Below are 18542 nucleotides of genomic sequence, written 5' to 3' on the forward strand. Positions count from 1 at the left end.
CATTTAGCACGCCTGATACTTCTTTGAAAAACCTTGTTGGTATCGGGTCAAGGACGCAGGTGGAGGTTTTAATTGAGAGATTATTTTCTTTAAATCAGGTAAATCTATCCTAGTGAAAGAGTTTAATTTGTTTATAACAGGATGCTGGGGTTTAGGAGGATCATTAGTGTTGGGGAGATATACTATGTTATTTCTAATATCATTAATTTTTTGATTGAAAAATCAATAGGGCTGTTGGGCTTTTATGTATGCGAAGCACTGTGATAAAACGGCCACAAGGAAGGGATCAATGTGAAGGTAGTCTTTCAGCATTTTTTAAAGGAGCGTCTGTATCTTCTAAGCAAACAGCCTCTGTGCAAACAGCCCCTCTGCTCACAGCACCTCCTTCAGGAGCAGAGAATGTCAGAGAGAGTGAGAGAGACAGAGAAAAGCAAACAATCAAAAATCAATACGGGCTGTTAGAGCTTTGAAATGTGCGAAGCACCGCACGGGAAGCATATCGTATATCATTGAGCAGTTTTATTTAATACGTAATACGTGCTCTGATTGGGTAGCTTCTCAGCCATCTGCCAATAGCGTCACTTGTATGAAATCAACTGGGCAAACAAACTGAGGAAGCATGTACATAAATTAAAAGACCCATTGTCCGCAGAAATCCGCGAACCAGCAAAAAATCTGTGATATATATTTAGATATGCTTATATTTAAAATTCGCGATGGAGTGAAGCCGCGAAAGTCAAAGAGTGATATAGCGAGGGATCACTGTACTCAGTTTGGCCTCATGACCGACTCTAGAAAAGGGTCCTGGTGGTTCCAGACTTCTTCCATTTCACACAACTATTCTGCTCCTGGGAACACTCACAAGCTTTAGAAATGGTTTGATCCCCTTGATCTCATCCGTGTCTCATAACAATTTGATCACAGAGATTTCCTTGGACTTTATGTTTCTGTTCTGACGCGCAGTGTGAACTGCGGACCTTCCATATGCAATTACATGTGGGCCTTTCTAGATAACGACATCCAGTCAATTCATTTTGTCCAATCAAGTTAGAGACACAACTTAAGGAAAATTACAGCAAACAGGGTACATCTGAGAACATTCTGAAGCTCCACAGCAAAGGCTCTGAATACTTCGAGGAATGAAAGATTTCAGTTTTGGATTTTTAATAAATTTGCAAACCTTTCTGTAAACATGTTTTAACTTTGTCATTATTGGTTATTGACTGTAGATTGAAATTCGAAAATGGCCTTATTTATTCATTTAAAAATAAATCTACAACATGGTAAAATGTGCAGAAAGTGAAGGGGCCTGAATCCTTTCTTTATCCACTTTAACTAGGAAATCCAGCCCTGAAGATGCCACGTCATGTGAATCAGAGCCAGTTTCACACCATAGCAAGTCCATTAAAATGGCTTTGAATATTTCAAATTGAATATTGAATGGTTTCCTTTTGTCATTCTGCACTCTGGTTTACCCCAGAGCTTATATCTACAAAAGCTGCTGGACAAAATGGGCAGTGAAAAAGTATTTCCCCTCTGCCTGATTTCTCCTGCTATTACAATTTTTCACCCATTGAACATTTAAAACCGTTCCACCAAAATCTACAATTATGGCAAGTATAAAGGGCAACTGAATGAACGACAGACTAACTTACAGTATGTCACTGTCCATTGCTTTCAAGGCAACACCAATGTGCATTTTCTGCCAGAAGCAAAGCAGATAAACACAGGTGGTGCCACCTGCTCAAAGTCCTCTGCAGCTGCTTTTGACATTGATAAGCATGTGCTTGCCACAAGACCGGATGAGATTGACTGCATTAAATCTTCCAAGATGACACTTCATGACAATAATTAACAATTACATTTATGGTGTACACAATTCCCCTGAGGAACTGGTCAGAGCTCTGGTCTTGCAAGTTTATTTTTTCTAGCAATCTGTTGGCTGACGCTTTTTGTTTTCCTCTCATCCCTGGCCATCTGACCACAGCATATGCTTGCAAACTGGACTCTGACATTAACCATAAAAGCTAGTAGAGACTTCAAAACTGCCAATGGTCAACAGTAATTTTAATTTACTCTTAATTTCATGTCTTTACATTTATTTAGTTCTTTCTGTTTTTAATATTTGTAACGGAAATGTATTCCATTCATTTTTAAGAAAGTTTTGTGTTACACTTTTACTAAGAAAATTTGGTTTAAAGTCTAATTTTCACTGCTATTGTTAAAAGCCAACATTCCGCATTTGCAGTGTGCTTCCTCTTAATGTGCCCCAATAATTTTCTCTGTATGTGTATTAATGAAGAAAATGAAAACAACAAAGGTTTAAGTTGAGATGCAAATATCCACCTCTCGGTCCATTTAACAGCTCATTTTTTATATCCCAAGTGCACTGGACCAGTAAAAACACCCAGTCCTGTTTCCACAGTCATTCATGTCACGCCTATCAAAAAGTGCCATTTACCATTAAGAAAAATGATGTCCTTACCAATGAAAAAATAAATAAACATTATTGCGATGCAGCCTTTCTTTATGGCAACCAGTTTCTTTCTGAAAGAATACGTGACACCCACTCTGGGAATGCGTTGGGTCATTGTGGAGAGTAGACTGGAGGTATCACGGTTTTGCAATGCAATACAAACACGTTTATGCTGCTCATACACATGATAGCTCTAAAGAATCAAACCAAGCAAATCCACCCTCCAAAGTCACTGATATAATAAGGGACTTTATTACTTATGTACTTTATTTTTTTTTTTTATTTATTAATTTTATTACAATCAATACATAGCAATCAAGTTTTTACAAAAAAAAAAAAAGAATTATGCTAAGCACAGATCGATCCCCACCCTTGAGAGAGAGAGCAAGCCAAACGGTGTAAAATTTAAGGCTTTTAAAAATACCTAAATCAACAAATTCTCTGTGCTTTATAAAATCATTTCAAAATATTACTGATTAGATCCTGCCATGTTTTGAAAAAAGTCTGCACAGATCCTCTAACTGAGTATTTGATTTTTCCAATTTTAAATAATATAACACATCAGTTTCCCACTGACTTAAAGAGGAGAGTTTGGGTTCTTCCAGTTTATCAGAATAAGTCTGCGTGCCAACAGAGTAGTGAATGCAATCACAATTTGTTTGTTTTTCTCCACTTTAAGACCCTCTGGAAGAACCCCAAACACAGCTGTTAATGGGTTAGGAGGGATTGTGAGTCCAAGACTGTCTGAGAGGTAATTAAAAATTTTTGTCCAGAATAATGTTAATTTGGAGCAGGCCCAGAACATGTGACCTAGTGAGGCTGGGGCTTGGTTGCAACGTTCGCAGGTTGGATCGTGTCCTGGAAACATTTTGGAGAGTTTTAGTCGAGACAGATGTGCTCGATATATAATTTTGAGTTGTATAATTGTATGCTTTGCGCATATGGAGCTCGAGTGAATTCTCTGCATTGCTACTTTCCACTCCTTTTCTGATATATTAATTGAGAGGTCATTTTCCCAGTGTCCTCTTGGATCTTTGAAAGGAAGGGATTGTAAAAGGATTTTATATATTGTAGAGATGGAGTCTAACTCCTTGAAATTGAGCAATAATTTTTCCAGCGTGGATGAGGGTGCAAGATGAGGAAAATCTGGAAGGTTCTGTTTAACAAAGTTCCTGATTTGAAGATAGTGAAAGAAATTTGTAGCTGGAATGTTAAATTTGGAACGTAATTGTTCATAGGATGCAAAGACGTTGTCTATATAAAGGTCTCTAAGCAAGTTAATTCCAAATTTTTTCCAGATATTAAAAACTGCATATGTTTGTGAGGGTTGAAAGAGGTGGTTCTTTTGCAGGGGTGCCACAGAAAGAAGCTTCTCCGTCTTAAAATGCTTTCTACATTGGTTCCAGATTCTAAGTGAGTGGAGCACAATTGGGTTATTAGTGTATTGCCGATAACGTGTGTTTATTGGAGCGCAGAGCAGGGAATACAAAGAAGTACTGCAGGATTTTACTTCTATTGCGGTCCATGCCTGTGTATGTTCTTCTATTTGTGTCCAGGTTTTTATCGACTGTATATTTGCCGCCCAGTAATAAAACTGGAAGTTAGGTAGAGCCATGCCACCTTCTGCCTTTTGTCTTTGTAGGGTCGCTCTTTTGATGCGTGGATGTTTAGAATTCCAAATAAATGAGGTTATTGTTGAATCTAATTGCTTAAAGAACGATTTATTAATGTATATTGGTATGTTTTGAAATAAAAAAAGGAGCTTAGGAAGAATATTCATCTTAACAGTGTTAATTCTTCCAGAGGTATCACGGTTTTGCAATGCAATACAAACACGTTTATGCTGCTCATACACATGATAGCTCTAAAGAATCAAACCAAGCAAATCCACCCTCCAAAGTCACTGATATAATAAGGGACTTTATTACTTATGTACTTTAAACAACACCTTATGCACTGCTGTTAGCGTATTCCTGTTACAATGCTTTCTACAACCACTTTGACATGACTTGCCCATATGAGAACTCAGTTTAATGAACCACAGGGGACTTTAGAAAGCCCTACTTGGCCACTCAGATTGTATTTTATTTATGCCACTGAATGATATGCCAGCAGCCCATTACTTACACAAATTGTGTCTGCTTCAAATCCAGTCTATCTGTCACATACTGTATACTCTTTGTGGCATCTTTATGCTTTTTGGTATTGATATGCTGAGTAATATCTCTGTATCCTTCAAGAGAAATTGAACATCAACCAGCACACATTTGGTGTTATCAGTTTATTGCATGCAGAGCCAAATTCATCCTTTTTCTGAATTTCAAATTCTGTCTGAAGTTCTTTGTTAAGGCTTTCATGTATAAGTCCTAGCTAGAGGATCTTGGCTACCTCATTCCGAATTATCTGTCTCATTTTCTCCGGAAGACGATATGGGGGCACATGTACTGTGACATCGGTATCAGTCACCATCTTGTGTTCCGCAATTTCTGTCTGGCCAGGTGTAGCCGAAAAGACATCCAAGTTGCTCTCGATCAGTGCTAGTAGTTAGTGTCAGTTAAATCCTGTCCAATAGAGACTTCCACCTGAGGGACTGCTGTGGATGCGACCATCACCTCGCGCAGCTAATGCCACTCTTTCAACAGGTTAATATGCAAAAGCTGTATGGGCTTCCACCTCCCTGGAATCCAGACTTTATAATTCACGGGGGATACACGCTGTTCTATGACTGATGGATCCAACCACTCAGCGAGAAATTTATGCGGGTCCGACAGAATTAACACCAGCACCCAGTCTCCCCTCTTGAACTCACGCAGTTTACTTGTCCTGTCCTAGTCACGATTCTGTGCCTACTGCTCATGTTGCAGATGTTCCACCGCAATAGAGGACAATCTAGAAATTTGTTCCTGCAACGACAAAATCTTGATTGACAAACCTACCTCCTGGAGGTGTTACATGAGTCCCTGTCCATGCTTCCTGAAAAATGTTTAACACACCACACAGCCAAAAAGCAATTTGAAAGGGTTTAACGCCGTAGACACTTGTGGTGATTCACCAATAGCAAACAAGAGAAAGGGTACTATGGTATCCCACGAGGTCAGGTCATCATGTGCGAGTTGTCAAATTATTTGTTTAAGAGTCTTATTAAATTGTTCAGTTAAGCTATTTGTTTGCGGATGATAAACCATGGAGTGTAGCTGTTTAAATACAAAACATTTGCATAGCTGATTTGTGATGCAATACATAAAGAGTGTGCCCTGATCAGTCAAAATCTTGTGAAGGATACCAATAGGTGTAAATATTTCTGTGGGTACTTTTGCAATAGTCTGCACATTTGTGCGTTGCAGCATGTCTACTTCTGGGTACCTTGTGGTGTAATCGACTAACAACAGCATACTGTATACCGAAAGCCATTTTTACTCTCAGGGAGCTGACCAGCAATTTCAAATCCCATCCTCTCAAAGAGGACGTTGAGAAGAGGCATTGGTACCAGAGGTGCCCTAGCAGGTTTGTGGGTTTTTACCAAGTTGAGGATGAGGTTCTGCCTCAAGCAGAGGAATTTTAGTATCTCAGGATCACAAATGTTTACAAATGAGGGAAGAATGGTGTGGGAGACTGACAGGGGGATCAGAACGGCTGTGAACATTGTACCAGTCAGTTGTGTTGAAGAGAGCTGAACCAAAAGGCAAAGCTCTCATTTAACCAGTCAATAAACTTCTGGTCACAAGCTTTGGGTAGTGGCCGAAAAAATTGGATCTTGGATATGAGTCACATTAGCTTCCTTCACAAGGGTTTCACATTTTGCAGTATTCTTTTGACAACTGAAAGTTGATGCCAAATGATATCAGTGATATGTACTTTCTGGTTGTCCAAGATTGTGGATACACCTTACTGTCTAGCATACTTTCTTTGTGATTTGTGATGTTCTGGCTATTGAAATTTAGCTTTTTTTTTAATTTATTTTACTCTGATTTGCTTTCTTTGATAGGAATCTAGAGTACTGATTTACTGACAGTGATTTTGGCTTCTTTCTAGATTATAGTTTATCTGTTGATGCTTTATTCCTAATTACTGCTGTGCTTCCAGTCTCTGGCAGAACATCTGTAAAATGCAGAATAGCAGACAGAGCAAAAAAAAAAAAAGAAAAACAAACTAAAAGATTGCTGCAGAAGTGCAATTTTACTCAGCCCAATTTAAATTTAAAGGAAATTTCACGAGAGAAGAAACGCAGATAACGTTTACATTTAATTATTTGGCTGACACTTTTATCCGAGGTGACCGATAACATACAGAGTGGTCCAGATCTAAGTATGCAGATCCAGATCGTCTGGATGACTTTGACTTAAGTGGAGATGATTCCAGTTCGGCGCGACAACAATTCTTCATGTCATCAGTTTGCACACTTCTCGATGGTCCGGGATTTTTCGGGTGATTTTCTATGTAATAAACTTAATAAGTTATAGCATAATGAAAATTGCATAATTAGATGTGGAACACCCTATATATGATACAATTGGTTACATTTCTTTGTTTGGTTTTCCAATTGGAGAACAGGCAGGTCAAGTGACTTGCTCAGGGTCACACAGTGTCAGTAGCGGGATTTGAATCCACAACCTCAGGGTTTGTAGTCCAAGGCCTTAAGCACTACATCACACATTCTTGCTATGTATCTGTTTTCAAACAGCTAAATCAAGAGGCTCAATGGCTGATCTCCAAAGGGGGACATGCTTGACTATTTACTGATAACCTTGGGTCTAATTTATAAAACTTTGCTTAGATTCCATGCTAAATTTTTGCTTAGGGAAAAACAGCATATGCACTGTGACAGTAGGGGGCGCTAGTGCTCACTTGAACCCTCAGGTACAATTCCAGACACCGGGTAAAAGTCCAATACTTTTTATTTTGTTCTTCAGTGCACCAAGCACCCTCCACACTACTCATACAATAAACCAACAACACTCTATCAATAACTCTCCTCCTCGCCCAGACACTTAGCCACCCTTCCTCCCAGCTCAGCTCACCGTCTGGACTGAGGCACCGTCCTTTTATAGCCCCTGACCCGGAGGTATTCCTGTCCCGACAGTCCATAGTTCCTTACTCCTTCCGGGTCAGGGCAATCAGTCCTTTTCTTTAACCCGGGAGCACGTCGTTCCTTCCTGTCATGTTGGCCCTGACGTACTCCCGGGTCATAGGGCATAAAAGAACCCATAAGCCCCCCTACAGCAACTCCTGGTGGCCCCCAAGGTATCCAGCAGGGTTGTGTTAAAACACTACAAAGTCCATAAGGCCCTGCTGGACCTCAGGGGCATGGTCCTGCTGTCGGGAGAGCTCCTCCTGGCGGCCTGGGGGTGCGAACCGGCATGGGAAGCCGGCAGTCCTCCACAGTTCCTCCCCCTTAGCGACGACTTCTGGGGCGGAGCGTCCAGCCCCGCGAGGGACGTCCTCCTCCAGGAAGACGCGTCTGCCGGACCTTGGCTGCGTTGTCTTTGTCCTCTAGCGAACCTTGGGGGATCGACGTACCTTCTGTCCCCCCGGGAACAATGGCGCCACTCGTGGCCCGGCCACCGGCAGTTGTAGCATCGGCGAAGTCCTCCTGGTTGTCCCCCTCTGCGAGACCAGAAACACCTCGGGAACTCCGTTAGAGATATCTCTGCCCCTGTCTCCGCCAAGGAGGGTTTTACGGCTGCTTTACTGCTTTCAACCTCTCTCTCCATTATATCGGGAGACCCACCTTTTCTTTTGGGGATTTCCCATTTGATCTGGGGCTTGGGCTCAGCCTGAGGCTCCCTATGGAAAAGAGAGAGCCTCTTTGCTGTTTGCACGCCCGTTGTTCTGTTTTGTTTCGAAGGTGGCGTCATTAGTACCGCATCGCTCCGGGTAACAGCACTGTTTAGCTGTACCTGGGAGATTGGCACTTCCTCCCCCCTCCGGTAACTAACGTCAACGCCCTTATTACACCGGTCGGGGTCTGGAGTGGCGACTCGCTCCGGAAGGCCACGTCACACGCATGCCTCGGTTCGATCGCTTCCTCCCCCTCCCGGTCAGTCATCACTCCACGCTCCACTGTCGGGTTCACAGTGCTTTGACACTTGCTGTTTATTAATAGCGGGGCTAGATCGCACTGTGTCCCCTTATGATATACGGCACAGATCTCACTCACCTGCACTGCCAAATCACTCGAGACCGGGGCTTCTTGGCCTAATCGCCGCAGGTATTCCACTAATCCTTTCAGCGGCGCCTCAGCTGTAGCTCCCAGCTCCTCTACACGAGCCTTCAGTTCTATCACTCCCTGGAAGAAAGCATACACGGGCTCGAGGAATTTTTTTGAGCTGTCGTAAGTCCACAAAGTTAGTTATTTCGGCCGGGGTTAAGTCCGCTTCCGCATTCGTTTCACCTACCGGCTGGGAACCAATGAGCACGTCCGCTCCTGGCACGTGCTCTGCTGGGCTTCGTGGAGGCTTCTGGGACATGGAGCCCAAAGAGGAACGGGTAGCCTGCCGCGGCAGACTGCGATCTGCCTCTTTTAATTTGTTGGCAGACCGATCAGTCACTTACCGCTCCTCTTGATTCTTTTTAAATTGTGGCGGTGCTTCTCTTGCCGCCTCCTTCCCTTTCAGGAAGCTCGGATCCATCGGGGAATTACTGACCTCACCGAAGGATCCTTTCTGACCGTCTTCCCAGCCTCCATCGCGCGAGGTCACGTGGTGGCTTTCGCCGTATGGGCTTCCCCTTTTCGGACTCCTAGACTGGCCCGGCTTCTTCTTGTCGCGGCCATCTTGCCTAGGTCTGAGGCGGGCGTGCTCTTTGTCCGCTTTGTGCAGACAGGCCTCTGCAAAACAAGAAATTAAAGGCTCCGGCGGTTCGAGTGCTCTCCCAGCACTTACCTCGGAACGTAGCCGATCCCGCTCCAACTCCCGGTAGTAATCTTCGGGAGTCGCGATCCTGCAACGTTCTGGCTGTCGCCCCGCTCGGATTTGCTCGGCTTTAGCCTGTGCCCGATCTTCCTCGTGGGGAGCCGTCGCTAGCCGTCTCGCGTCCTGGTCTGCCTTCTGGGAGCCGCGGCCATTTTGCTGGAGCATGAGGCAGTCATCTGAGACGCCGCTGTGATTTTCTTGGCGGGCGTCTACAAAACATGACAAAAATAAACCCGAAACGTCGGGCGGTTCACCTGCAGCTCCCTCCATAGTGGATGGTGGAACCCCCGGACTATCTAGGGAGTCCGAGGCGCTCGACAGTGGTCCGTGTCCCGATTGACGCGCTACCCGGGCTAACTCGGCCCGAATTAACTCTCGGTCCTCTTCGCTCCCGGTCAGGTAGGTCAAGGTCCTCTCGGCGTCCGTCAGGCCCTGCAGCCAGCTAGGACTGACCTTCTTTTTCCCGGTCTTCTTGCCCATGGTCCTGCAGAACGGGATGGCGCGCACAATTGCAGCTTTCTCGGTAGCGGGTGGTGTTTGCACCTACGTGAAAAGATGGGGAATCCCCCGAGGGTTGTCTGCCCACACAAAATTTGTTTTTAATGCAGGTCCTCTGCCAACAGATGGCCATAGTATCCTGCCGGCTACGCCAGTGTGAAAGTAGGGGGCGCTAGTGCTCCCTTGAACCCTCAGGTACAAATCCAGACACCAGGTAAAAGTCCAATACTTTTTATTTTGTTCTTCAGTGCACCAAGCACCCTCCACACTACTCACACAATAAACCAACAACACTCTATCAATAAATCTCCTCCTCGCCCAGACACTTAGCCACCCTTCCTCCCAGCTCAGCTCACCGTCTGGACTGAGGCACCGTCCTTTTATAGCCCCTGACCCGGAGGCATTCCTGTCCCGACAGTCCATAGTTCCTTACTCCTTCCGGGTCAGAGCAATCAGTCCTTTTCTTTAACCCGGGAGCACGTTGTTCCTTCCTGTCATGTGGCCCTGACGTACTCCCGGGTCATAGGGCATAAAAGAACCCATAAGCCTCCCTACAGCGACTCATGGTGGCCCCCAAGGTATCCAGCAGGGTTGTGTTAAAACACTACAAAGTCCATAAGGCCCTGCTGGACCTCGGGGCATGGTCCTGCTGTCGGGAGAGCTCCTCCTGGTGGCCTGGGGGTGCGAACCGGCATGGGAAGCCGACAGTCCTCCACAGCACAAAAAAACAGATTTATAAAAGCATATGTACACCATGTGCCATGCCATTTTCCTTTGTAAATCTCAAACACAACTGTGCTTATGGCTGTGCTTTTATCCACTCCTCATCACCTCTCAGAATTAACATGGCTTAGAAATTCTTTATTTAACTCTTTAAGGGCTGATGTCGACTTTTGTCAAAAGGAAGAGTTGACGATGGTAATCGACTGAAAACTGTGACAATGCCAACCGTTATGTTTAAAATGGACTTTTGTTGCTAGAAGGAAAGTTAGATCCATTGGTATGACCAAGATTTCCTGCACCCGCGTGAGTAGCAAGGTGCAAACAACGGCAAAAATGTCAGTGACATCTGGTGAGAGATCAAAGCGAAATCTTAAAGTAAAATACTCTGTGGACGACGTTCTACCTATTATCTCTGAACTGGACTATGACTTGTCGGACACAGATTTTGAAACAAGTCACTGAAAAAGAATGTGAGGTCCCAGTTTCAGTTGACTGGTTCCCAGCTAATTGTTGTACTGACAATGTTCGCCAGGGAGGAGTGCCGCTTAACAATGATAAGAGGTAGAAACCAGATTTCAATGCACTTTGTCCGTCTCCCAGCCATACAAAGACAGCCTGGCAGCAAGCCTGCCGCATATTCTTAGCAAACTGGCAGCTGCAGTATGCAGCAACAGATGTTTTATGTTGATTTGTGTGTGAAACCGTTGCTTTTCAGAAACTATGTTTTTTGGAAAAACTATTCAGCCCTCAAAGAGTTAATACTAGCTGAAATACCCAGCGTTGCCCGGAAGGAAAATAAAGTGTTTTTTTTTTTTTTTTAATTGTTTGAGAAAAACATAAAATAGAAAAACACAACTTTAACAATAAAAATAAATTAATTAACAATAAAGACTCACTACTGTCCTTGTCTTGTGGTCTTGTATGTATGTTATCATCCTGTTGACGCTCGGAACTGGCCTACTCTATTTAATTTGAAAAGCAACTGGGGAGCGTTGCTGCTTAAACATAAAGAATGTTGGCAGTTGCCTGGTATATACTAACTGTGTAAGCCGCACGGGATCCTAGAAAGTATTGAAATCATCAGAACTACTCTGCGCATCTCTCTGCTAGGAGGATTCGTGTTGCCGATGTGCTTGCATCATTTGTGCATTAGCAGCTAAGCGACTGTCTTTCTTAGGAGGATTCCTTTTGCTGGTGTGTTGGCCTCACTTGCGTATCCTCAGAGCTGGAGCCTTCACCCCGACTCTACGCCTCACTTCCGGGCCGGACAGACACACACACTTGCACGCGTGGAACTCTGTTTAATTTCAAAAGCAACAGGGGCATGGTGGTGTCGCTCAAACATAAAGAATGCTGGCAGTCACCTCCAGTTCACCCTCTGGTGGTCGTTCTGACTGTCAACTGGATGATAACATGCATACAAGACTGCAAGATCATCCCCCAGCCTACCCAGAAGGGAGTGGGTTAGGCCTGATTTCACCCTACAGTATTTTTAGTCGACCATTGAGAAACATGTGTACCAAGTTTCATGAAAATCGCTCCAGCCTTTCGAAAGTGATGCTGGAACATACATACATACACACATTGACTTTTATATATATAGATTTACAATCTGATCACTATAATTGTTTGGTCACCATGCTCCTGATTTACTACAAACCATGAGAGAACACAGAAAATGAAATGTCAGTCAATGTAAAGATGAGGTATTACTGAGAATCGCAAAACATTCTTTTTGCTGGTCTCTCTACAGGAGTCACAAATAAACAAAAGTGGAGAAAACAATAGCAATGTGCCAACATGCAGTGCCCAGACCGCCACCAGCACACAGTGTGAATTGACACAGGCCATATGTGAAGAACTGCTAGATTTTAAGATCATTCTAATTGAACTTGTAAAAAAAAATTAAATCATTCCAACATGTCGGTGTTGCGATACATACAAGCCTCTTTATATTTAACATCCACATGTCCTTGAATTGCCATTGTTTCCTGAGGCTGTCCATGTTTCTGTATTATGCTGCGCTGTACTGAACAGGCCATCACAATACGGCAGGCCTTTGTGGGACTGTACAGCAGTGTGGTGTCCGATGAATCCAAACACCGCCATCTTCCTTTTAATGAACCAGAAGTCTCTTCTATCACCAGCCATATGCAGAAGCGCCTTTCATTGCATCTCTTGTCTTGTGGTGTACCCACTATCACTTGAAAGAAATCTTAAAGAAGCTGTTTGTAATGTACTTAACTTAAATGTTCTCCTATGAATTAGGTTCACTTACCAAGAAGCCAACCATCACACACAGCATGACCCCGACATCTACGTCCCATAGGAGTATTTAATAAAATGGAGGAGTCGTGAGGTGAGACAGGCAAACTTGCAGAAACTTTAAGGTTAGACTCAATACTCATATTAGTTGTAAGTTAATAGAATGAAAGTGCTTTGTGTGTGTACGAAAGCAAATTCATTCTGTGATAGTGCCTGTTATGTATTGTATTAAACTACATGTTTCGCAATGCCGATAGTAACCAGTAGGTGGCACCAAGCAAGATATAGTATATGTGGTGCACCCTAGAGTTGTTGTTGTTGAATGCAATAAAAGAAATGAGTGTTTGGATACTCCGCACCATTACAGACAAAGTTTGTGTTTATTTATGAAATTAAGTATCACGCAACATAACATAAATTGGCGACGAGTTGTGTCAATGAGAAGAACCGACCGCGCTGTGTAGTGGCTAGCTAGTGAGCTGGTTTAGACTGTTTAAAGGAGCCGCTTTTCCGCCTCTGAGTCTAACGTGGAGTGCAAGGTGCCGACGACATGGCTGGAGTAATCGGACGGATGGATCCCTTCGAGGACGCTGGTGAGCAATGGACGACGTATATTGAACGTTTTGAACATTACATACTGGCTAATGACATTACGGCCGTGAAGAAATTGCCTGTGTTGTTTAGTGTAATGGGACCTAAAACGTACGGACTGCTACGCAGTTTGGTAGCGCCAAAGCCAGGGGAGATGGAATATCACCGTGTTGTGGAGGTTTTACAAGCCCATTTCGCCCTGAAACCACTCGTGATAGCGGAGAGATACCGGTTCCACAAGCGTAATCAGGGGGAAGGGGAAACGATAGCACAGTACGTAGCGGTGCTGAAAAGTCTTCGGAACATTGCGAGTTTGGCGCATATTTGGAAGACGCACTACGAGACAGGTTTGTGTGTGGACTAAAGTGTGAAACTGTTCAGAAGCGCCTGTTGACTGAGAAAGATCTCACGTTTCAGAAAGCAGTTGATTACGCAGTTTCTGCGGAGACGGCAGCGCGACGTGCAGCAGTTAAATGCTTCCCTTAAAGTGAATGCGGTGCTTTCTAAAAACTGTGACAAATGCGCGTTGGGAAAATGAATCATACTGATGATGACTGCTGGTATAAAGACCGTGACTGCCACCAGTGTGGAAAAAAAGGCCACACTAAGAACATGTGTAGGAACAAAACCAAAAGCTATCAGGACAGAGAAAAGAAATGGAAAGAGGAAATCTTACTCAGAAGGATTATGCAGTTAAGCGAAGGGTGCAAAATAAGAAGAGAATTCATCATGTCGAGGCAGGGAAAGATGAAAGTGAGAATGAAGAAAATAAATCTGATACTGACAATGAGTTAGGACTGTATTCTTTGTCTCAACAAGGCAAATATGCACGGATTTCCGTGCTGCCTATAGTAAACGGGAAGAAAATGGAAATGGAATTGGATACAGGGGCTGCAGTGTCTTTAATTCCCTGGGAGCAATATAGAAGCACACTGAGCCAAGTGGCTCTGCAACCCACGGATGTCATGCTAAAGACATACACTGGGGAGCCGCTGGCACCTGAAGGGGTTATCAAAGTGCAAGTCAAATTAAATAATCAGTGTGCTAAGTTGCCTTTGTATGTAGTGAAAGTAGATGCACCCCCACTGTTTGGTAAGAATGGCTGAGAGTTATTAAACTGAACTGGAAAGACTTAAAAATGGTGCATGCCATGGAGCAAAGAGAAAAGAAAACTTGGAGTCTGTGTTAAAGAGACATTCAGCTGTTTTCTCTAAAAGCTAGGCACAATGAAAGGAATTAAAGCCAGACTGACTCTCAGACCTAACAGTGCACCCAGATTCTGTCCACCACGGAACGTCCCTTATGCTCTTCGACCTCGAGTGGAGGCCGAGCTAAAACGCCTGACTGAGCTTGGAGTGATCTCACCAGTGGAGCACAGTGACTGGGCCACACCTGTGGTGCCCGTAAGTAAAAAGGATGGCACAATTAGACTTTGTGGGGATTTCAAGGTCACACTCAACCCAGCTCTTTGTGTGGATAAGTACCCAATTCCACGCATTGAGGATCTTTTTGCCTCTCTAGCAGGTGGTCAACACTTTAGTAAGTTAGACTTATCAAATGCCTATCTACAGATGGAAGTGGAAGAGAAGTCTAGGGAGCTGCTGACTATCTCAACGCAAAAAGGACTATTCTGTTTTAATCGCTTACCTTTTGGTGTAGCATCATCACCCGCTTTATTTCAGAAGGCTATGGACCAAGTGCTCCTTGGACTGCCATATACTCACTGTTACCTGGACGATATCCTTGTGAGTGGCCCTGATGGGCAGACCCACCTCAAAACTCTGGATACAGTTTTGAGTAGGCTAGAGGAGTATGGCCTGCATCTCAAACAAGAGAAGTGCTTGTTCTTCCAGGAGTCTGTGGAATACTTGGGTCACATAATTGATGCAGCAGGACTTCACAAATCACCAGAAAAGGTGCGTGCCATTGTGGAGGCCCCAGCACCACAAGAGGTTAGTCAATTACGTTCTTTTCTGGGAATGTTAAACTACTACGGACGTTTCATCCCTGACCTGTCCACTATCTTGAAACCACTGAATGAACTGCTAAATAAGGAGAAGCCATGGCAATGGACATCAGCCTGTGAGTCTGCATTCCAGGATGCTAAATTACTCCTAGTATCGCAGGAGGTATTGACCCATTACCATCCAGAACTGCCCCTTCGACTTGCGTGCGATGCTTCACCTTATGGGGTCGGAGCTGTGCTCTCACACGTCATGCCTGATGGCAAAGAAAAACCGATTGCCTATGCATCACGAACTCTTAGTAAGGCAGAACAAAATTATGCTCAGATCGAGAGGGAGGCGCTCGCGATAGTCTTTGAGTACGCAAGTTCCACCAGTACCTCTACGGTAACAAGTTCACACTGCTCATAGACCATCGCCCATTAACCTCCATCTTGAGCCCATCGAAAGTACGCCGTCAATGGCTGCCGCCCGAATGCAGCGTTGAGCACTCCTCCTGTCTGCGCATGATTACACCATTCAATATCGGAAAGGTGCCTTACATGCAAATGCTGACGGTCTTTCACGCTTACCACTCCCCCATGCTCACAAAGAGAAACTAAGCGCAGTAGATGTATTTTACACGTCTCAGTTGGACACCCTACCAGTTAGTAACACCGAGATCCAACGGCACACTATGTCTGACCCCATTTTATCTCGTGTTGTGGAAATGGTCACCACTGGGCATTTTCCAGCTGCAAAGGATGCAGATGAAGAACTGGCACCCTACTTACTGCGTCGGCATGATCTTACAATACAACTGGGATGCCTCATGTGGGGTGTGAGAGTGATTGTTCCACCAAAACTGCGCCCCCGGGTTCTGAAAGAGCTCCATATAGCACATCCAGGTATAGTGCGAATGAAAAGCTTGGCACGTAGTTACGTATGGTGGCCTGGCATCGACTCTCAAATTGAGCTCCAAGCTAAATCCTGTCACTCTTGTCAGAGTATGCAAAAAGAGCCTGGGCTAGCACCTTTACACCCTTGGATGTGGCCCTCTAGTCCCTGGGAAAGGATACATATGGACTTTGCGGGTCCATTTGAAGGAAATATGTACCTGGTCGTGATAGATGCACATTCCAAGTGGCCTGAGGTGCATATTATGGACAACACCACCGCCGGTAAGACCATTCAAGTGCTCAGAAGCCTTTTTAGTCGATATGGCATTCCACACATCCTTGTGAGTGATAATGGACCTCAGTTCTGTTCTGAAGAGTTTAATACTCCGTTGGACTTCAAGAATGTAAGACACATCCGCTCAGCTCCATACCATCCTGCCACCAATGGCTTGGCCGAGCGTTTTGTGCAGACATTCAAACATTCCTTAAAATCTTCTAGAGGCACAGCACTTGTGCAACAACGCCTGGATACATTTCTGTTAACATACCGCAATACCCTCATGCAACAACAAAGGAGACACCAGCTATGTTGTTCCTTGGACGCAAGCTGCGATCACGGCTGGACTTCCTGAAACCCAGTGTTGCTGGTGTAGTGCACAGGTCACAAGATGCTCAACAAGAGCACCGCCAACCATGCTCCAAGGACAGACAGTTTGATGTAGGAGAGCCTGTCCTCGTGCGTGACTATAGGAAGGGTGAGGAGAGGTGGACTCAAGGTGTTGTTGTGGAGAAGACTGGACCAGTGTCTTACAAGATAAATGTGGGACTACAAGAGGTATGGAAACGCCATGTGGACCAGATGCTGACACGTCCTGATCCAGAGCTTCAGCATGCTGCAGTGAACCCTCCTGTGGACCCCCTCGTGTTACTACCCCAGAGTGATAGTAGTACCACACATCACCCTAGTACATCTCATCAGGACAAGAATGATCAAGTTCCAGAGATAGATATACCACCGGGAATACCCAAGTCCACTGATTCACGAGACACGGAGCATACTTTGGTATCAGAGACTGTCAGACGGTATCCCGTGAGGATCACTAAACCACCACTACGCTACCGTGCTGAGTGAACACTCACTGAGATGGAGAATATACAAGTGTGTGGCTGTTCAAGTTCAGAGGCATATTCTTTTTCAGAGTTCTGAGATATATATTTGTTACTAAAAAAAAAAAAATTATTTGTGTTATTGACAATCAATCTTAGCAGGGAGGAGATATGTTATGTATTGTATTAAACTACATGTTTCGCAATGCCGATAGTAACCAGTAGGTGGCACCAAGCAAGATATAGTATATGTGGTGCACCCTAGAGTTGTTGTTGTTGAATGCAATAAAAGAAATGAGTGTTTGGATACTCCGCACCATTACAGACAAAGTTTGTGTTTATTTATGAAATTAAGTATCACGCAACATAACAGTGCCCTTATTGCAACCTGTGTGCTGCCAATTGCAACAATTTCGTTTAAGAAAATCAGCAATGCCTTCAGATTGCCTTGTGATCTCGGCCTGACAAAAAGAATATAGCATGTATCTGGGTGGCATTTTACACTCGTGTATAAGTCGGATCTTGAAGCCCAAAAAATCGACCATAAAATCAGACCCCGACTTACAGTATATACCCATTGAAAAATACAACACCTGAATGTATTTATTTTACTTAGTTCCTCCAATCTCACACCAGTTTCTCTAACACATCAAATTTTGTTGCAACAGCACAGTTCCCAATTTCTTTCGCCACTTTACTGACTATTAATTTAAAACCAGCTTCATATTTTCTTCTAATGGAGTGTTCAATCGTAGATGAGGGATGCTCTTACGATAAAGGTGTATGAGGGTGTGAGATATAAAAAACACAAATCTGTGCAAACATTGCTTCGGAATAGTTTGGGTATTACTGTGTGGTCACTGTGGACTTGAACCCGGACACAGACGGACGGACACCGTTGGCTCCACCACACACTGTTTATTATCTACAATATTTACAATTTACGTGCACCACAAACCCCAGTGCCTCCAGCACCGTTTTCCCAATGTCCAGGCCTCACAGTCTTAATGCATCTCTCCTGGCCGCCTCCAGTCCTCTCTCCAGCTACGTCTCTCTTCCACCCAACTTCCGCTATCAACTGAAGTGAGGTGACCCCTTAAACAGGAACCCATATGGGCTCCAGCTGCTT

At 44.2% G+C, this 18542-nt stretch overlaps 1 pseudogene; it reads left to right on the forward strand.

The window, feature by feature from the left end:
* The first annotated feature begins 14684 nt into the window (after positions 1-14684).
* LOC120524361 lies at positions 14685-17438 on the forward strand (annotated as a pseudogene).
* The last annotated feature ends 1104 nt before the right edge of the window (positions 17439-18542 follow it).

The sequence above is a fragment of the Polypterus senegalus genome, chromosome 2, assembly GCF_016835505.1.
Source record: "Polypterus senegalus isolate Bchr_013 chromosome 2, ASM1683550v1, whole genome shotgun sequence".
In the NCBI taxonomy this organism is placed as follows: domain Eukaryota; kingdom Metazoa; phylum Chordata; class Cladistia; order Polypteriformes; family Polypteridae; genus Polypterus; species Polypterus senegalus.